Source organism: Salvelinus sp. IW2-2015, linkage group LG11 (genome assembly GCF_002910315.2).
Source record: "Salvelinus sp. IW2-2015 linkage group LG11, ASM291031v2, whole genome shotgun sequence".
Classification (NCBI taxonomy): domain Eukaryota; kingdom Metazoa; phylum Chordata; class Actinopteri; order Salmoniformes; family Salmonidae; genus Salvelinus; species Salvelinus sp. IW2-2015.
This window is the reverse complement of record NC_036851.1, coordinates 36829573-36835572: the sequence shown is the minus strand read 5'-3', so window position 1 is coordinate 36835572 and position 6000 is coordinate 36829573.

The window sequence follows — 6000 nt, the reverse complement described above, 5'->3', positions numbered from 1 at the left end:
TAGAACCCTGCTTGTATGAATGGCAAAAGACAAGATGGCTCCAATAGACATGGCAGCTCTGTTTCTAGCCACTAAGCAACTTTGCAGTATTTTACATTTTTTTGTTGTGTTATTTCTCCCAATATTAGACCAGAACGTTTTTTTGAATTATTACCTACATCCAGAAACAATTTTGGGATATCAGAGCGGCGGTAACTCACCAGAATATTGATCAGAAATAAAACTTTTCTGAATTTGATCCTTTGTTGATACCCCCCAAGGGAATTGAACTTATCCCAGAGGCTGCTCCAAGATGCCGCCGGCGGGGAAGAGGTATTCAGAGTGAACTTTTAGTCCTACTCAGGAGGCGTATACACCACTTCTGAGTATATTACTCACTAATGTTCAGTCCCTGGACAAATAAAATAAATGAGCTCAGGGCGAGGATCTCCTTCCAGAGAGACATCAAGGACTGTAACATACACTGTTTCTCAGAATSAAGGCTCTCTGGATATACTGTCCCCGTCCATACAGCCAACTGGGTTCTCAATATGTCATGCCGATAGGAATAAAGAACTCTCAGAGAAGAAGAAAGGCGGAGGTGTATGTTTCATAATAAACTACTCATGGTGGGATTGTGGTAACGTACGGGAACTCAGTCTTTTTGTTCACCCAACCTAGTATACCACATTACCTCCTGAGATAATTATCTTCGGTCATCATCACAGCTGTGTAAATTCTCCTCAAGCCGATACCACGACGGAACTACACTGGAAACTGGAAACCACATATCCTGAGGCGACATTTATTGTAGTTGGGGACGTTAACAAAGCAAATCTGAGGAAAGCGCTACTGAAGTTCAATCAACACATTGCCTGTAGTACTCGTGCCTCAAACTCTCAACCATTGTTACTCTCCCTTCCAGGATGGCCCCGCCCTCCCTTTGGCAAATCAGATCACTACTCCATTCTGCTCCTCCCTTCCTATAGGCAAAAACTCCTGAGATGGGGTGCTCCCGAGGAGGTCTCATTCTCTGTGGCCAATGTGAGCAAGACATTTAAGCCTGTTCACCCTTGCAAGTCTGCTGTGTTACATTCCCCAGTTTCTGTGATGTGGTTTGTGTATTTGTATGTATGTGTGTGTTTCAGGATGGCTTCCTGAAATTCCCCCAAGCAGCTGATTGGTCGGCCCCCATTGCTAATTGGAGCTGACCCCGCCCCCTCGTCAGGACACAGCTGTATCCCATTACAAACTCCTTCTCCAGCTATATAAGCCAGTGTTCCTTTGTTAGGAGAGAGCTGAGGGTGATATTCTATGTTGGTTGTTGCGCTTAAGGAGATGATGAGTGTGCCCTGTCTTAGTTGTGGCTGAGACAGGTTTGTTAAGTATTTTTGTAGCTGCTGATTTGAGGTATGTGTGTGCCAATAGAACTGAGTTTTTGATTCTTGAAATTGTTTAATTATGTTTGGAGTATTCTGTTTAATTTGTTCCCAGAAGGGAAGGGGATGCTAGGGAGTGCTTAGGCAAGAGGCCTGCGGGCATACATAACCCGTAGTATACTCTCTATGCACACTAGGTAAGACCTGAGCGGACCACCCCCTGCATTTTGGTTAGCGCACCAAGTGGTGTTAAGTTAAGTGGGTAGGCAGGTAAGGTAGGAGAGGGGGCTTTGATATTTACTTTCTTTGCTTTGGTTCCGTCCAGGCCCTTTTCTCAAAAATTACKGAGTGATGGAATAAATTCCCTGTAAACGGTACCATTCTCTGCCTTTGTCATCCTTACTCGCACCTAGAGTCCCATACCTCTTTCACTCCACGAGGAGTTYAGTTGTAGCAGGGTGTTGCTGGCCCAGACGTCAACCTAGAGTGTTTACGGACATATTCAATCTCTCCCTATCTGTCTGCTGTCCCCAATTGCTTCAAGATGTCCACCATTGTTCCTGTACCCAATAAACTGAAGGTAACTGATCTAAATGACTATCACCCCATAGCACTCATTTCCGTCATCAAGTTAAGGATCATATCACCTCCTCCTTACTCAACACCCTAGACCTACTGCAATTTGCATACCGCACCAATAGATCAACGGAAGATGCCATCGCACTGCACAATGCCTTATCCCATCTGAACAAGAAGAATACCTATGTAAGAATGCTGTTCATTGACTACAGCTCAGCCTTCAACACCATAGTACCCTCGAAGCTCATCATGGGGCCCTGGGTCGGTACACTTCCCTGTGCAACTGGTTCCTGGACTTCCTGACAGGCTGCCACCAGGTGGTGAAGGTAGGCAACAACACCTCCACTACGCTGCTCCTCAACACATGGGACCCACAAGGGTGCTTGCCTAGCCCCCTCCTGCAATCTCCCTGTTCAGGAGATGCAGGAGACAGCCTACAGGGTGGAGGTGAGGGCCTTGGCTGAGTGGTGCCAGGAAAATAACCTGAGTGGGAACAAATCTAAGGCGCTGAATATGGACTTCAGGAGACAGCAGAGGGAGCACACCCCTATCCACATCGACGAGGTGATAAGCTTTATGTTGCTCTGCGTACACATCACTGACAATCTGAAATGGGAGTGAGGGACTGAAAAACAGTTTCTAGCACAAGGAAATCAGACATCACTAGCTGGCCTCCGCCCAGTATCCTTCCCTGAACTTAGTCACTGTCACTAGCCGGCTACCAACCGGTTACTCAACCTTGCACCTTAGAGTCTTCTGCCCTATGTACATAGACATGGAACACATTGGACAGTGAAAAGGCGACTCCAGAATGCTGGCCTTCTAGGTAGAGTTGCAAAGAAAAAGCCATATCTCAGACTGGCCAATGAAAAGATTAAGATGGGCAAAAGAAAAGACACTGGACAGAGGAACTCTAGAATGCCAGCATCCCGGAGTCGCCTCTTCACTGTTGACGTTGAGACGTGTTTTGCGGGTACTATTTAATGATGCTGCCAGCTGAGGCCTTGTGAGGTGTCTGTTTCTCAAACTAGACACTCTAATGTACTCATCCTCCTGCTCAGTTGTGCACRGAGGCCTCCCACTCCTCTTTCTATTCTGGTTAGAGACAGTTTGCACTGTTCTGTGAAGGGAATAGTACACAGCATTGTACGAGATCTCGGTTCCATAGCCGCCGCAGGCAGAACAGTTGAAACTGGAGCAGCAGCATGGCCAGGTGGACTGGGGACAGCAAGGAGTCATTAGGCCAGGAAGTCCTGAGGCATGGCCCTAGGGTTCAGGTCCTCAGAGAGAGAAAGAAAGAGATAAAATCAGAGAGAGCATACTTAAATTCACACAGGACACCAGATATGACAGGAGAAATACTCCAGATATAAGACTGATCCTAGCCCCCTGACACAAACTACTGCATCATAAATACTGGAGTCTGAGACAGGAGTCGTTGGCTTGGATACTGTGATTGGTTAGAAATGATCCAATCGCTTATTTTGACGTCACCACAACTTCATAGATTAGAAGTCTCAGACTGAAGTACAGTATGTAGCAAACAAAGCAATGGAAGAATTCAGTTGGAGTCGTCAGGTAACAGTTTCACAGCTCCAGGCAAAAGTAAATTCTCGGCAAGGTATGGAGGTCTCATGACCAGTTTTACACTGTTTACTTCAGATATAGTTGAAGTAGGAAGTTTACATACACCTTAGCCAAGTACATCAAACTCAGTTTTTCACAATTCCTGACATTTAATCCTAGTAAAAATTCCCTGTCTTAGGTCAGTTAGGATCACCACTTCATTTTAAGAATGTGAAATGTCAGAATAATAGTAGAGAGAATGATTTCCCAGTGGGTCAGAAGTTTACATACACTCAATTAGTATTTGGTAGCATTTCCTTTAAATTGTTTTACTTGGGTCAAATGCTTCAGGTAGCCTTCCACAAGCTTCCCACAATAAGTTGGGTAAATTTTGGCCCATTCCTCCTGACAGAGATGGTGTAACTGAGTCAGGTTTGTAGGCCTCCTTGCTCGCACAAGCTTTTTCAGTTCTGCACACAAATGTTCTATTGGATTGACGTCAGGGCTTTGTGATGGCCACTCCAATACCTTGACTGTGTTGTCCTTATGCCATTTTGCCACAACTGTGGAAGTATGCTTGGGGTCATTGTCCATTTGGAAGACCCATTTGCGACCAAGCTTCAACTTCTCTGGGGTATGTGGGACGGTAGCGTCCCACTTGGCCAAAAGCCAGAAAAAATGTAGCGCGCCAAATTCAAATATATTACTATAAAAATCAATCTTTCATGAAATCACACATGAAAGACACCAAATTAAAGCTACACGTGTTGTGAATCCAGCCAACATGTCTGATTTCAAAAAGGATTTACGGGGAAAGCACACCAAACAATTATGTTAGCTCAGTACATAGCCACAGAAAAACACAGCCATTTTCCCAGCAAAAGATAGTAGTCACAAAAAGCAGAAATAGAGATCAAATGAATCACAAACCTTTGATGATCTTCATCAGATGATACTCATAGGACATCATGTTACACAATACATTTATGTTTTGTTCGATAATGTGCATATTTATATCCACAAATCTCGGTTTACATTGGCGCCATGTTCAGAAATGCCTCCAAAATATCTGGAGAAATTGCAGAGAGCCACGTCAATTAACAGAAATCCTCAAACTTTGATGAAAGATGCATGTTTTACATATAATTAAAGATACACTTGTTCTTAATGCAACCGCTGTGTCAGAATTCAAAAAAACTTTACGTAAAAAGCACACCATGCAATAATCTGAGACGGCGCTCAGATAAAAACAACATTTCTCCGCCATGTTGGAGTCAACAGAAATACGAAATTACATCATAAATATTCCCTTACCTTTGATRATCTTCATCAGAATGCACTCCCAGGAATCCTAGTTCCACAATAAATCGTTGTTTTGTTCGATAATGTCCATTACTTATGTCTAAGTAGCTACTTTTGCTAGCATGTTTAGTGCACATGTCCAAACGCTCGCGCAGATGCAGGCAAACCCGGACGAAAACTTCAAAAAGTTATATTCCAGGTCGAATAAACTGGTCAAACTAAGTAGAGAATCAATTTTCAGGATGTTGTTATTATATACACTGCTCAAAAAAATAAAGGGAACACTTAAACAACACAATGTAACTCCAAGTCAATCACACTTCTGTGAAATCAAACTGTCCACTTAGGAAGCAACACTGGTTGACAATAAATTTCACATGCTGTTGTGCAAATGGAATAGACAAKAGGTGGAAATTATAGGCAATTAGCAAGACACCCCCAAAAAAGGAGTGATTCTGCAGGTGGTGACCACAGACCACTTCTCAGTTCCTATGCTTCCTGGCTGATGTTTTGGTCACTTTTGAATGCTGGCGGTGCTCTCACTCTAGTGGTAGCATGAGACGGAGTCTACAACCCACACAAGAGGCTCAGGTAGTGCAGTTCATCCAGGATGGCACATCAATGCGAGCTGTGGTAAAAAGGTTTGCTGTGTCTGTCAGCGTAGTGTCCAGAGCATGGAGGCGCTACCAGGAGACAGGCCAGTACATCAGGAGACGTGGAGGAGGCCGTAGGAGGGCAACAACCCAGCAGCAGGACCGCTACCTCCGCCTTTGTGCAAGGAGGTGCACTGCCAGAGCCCTGCAAAATGACCTCCAGCATTGATACACTTACTTTTGTGAGTGTATCAATCAATGCTAGAACAGTTAGCCTTATATTAGCTTGGTTAGCTTGGTCACGAAAGTCAGAAAAGCAATACAATTAATCGCTTACCTTTGATAATCTTCGGATGTTTGCACTAACGAGACTCCCAGTTACACAACAAATGTTATTTTTGTTCGATAAATATTACTTTTATAACAAAAAAACGCCATTTGGGTTGTGCGTTATGTTCAGAAAACCAAAGCCTCGTTCCGTTCGACGAAAATTCCAAAAAGTATCTGTAATGGTCGTAGAAACATGTCAAATGTTTTTTATAATCAATCCTCAGGTTGTTTTTAACAAACATAATCGATAATATTTCCACCGGACCGTAACC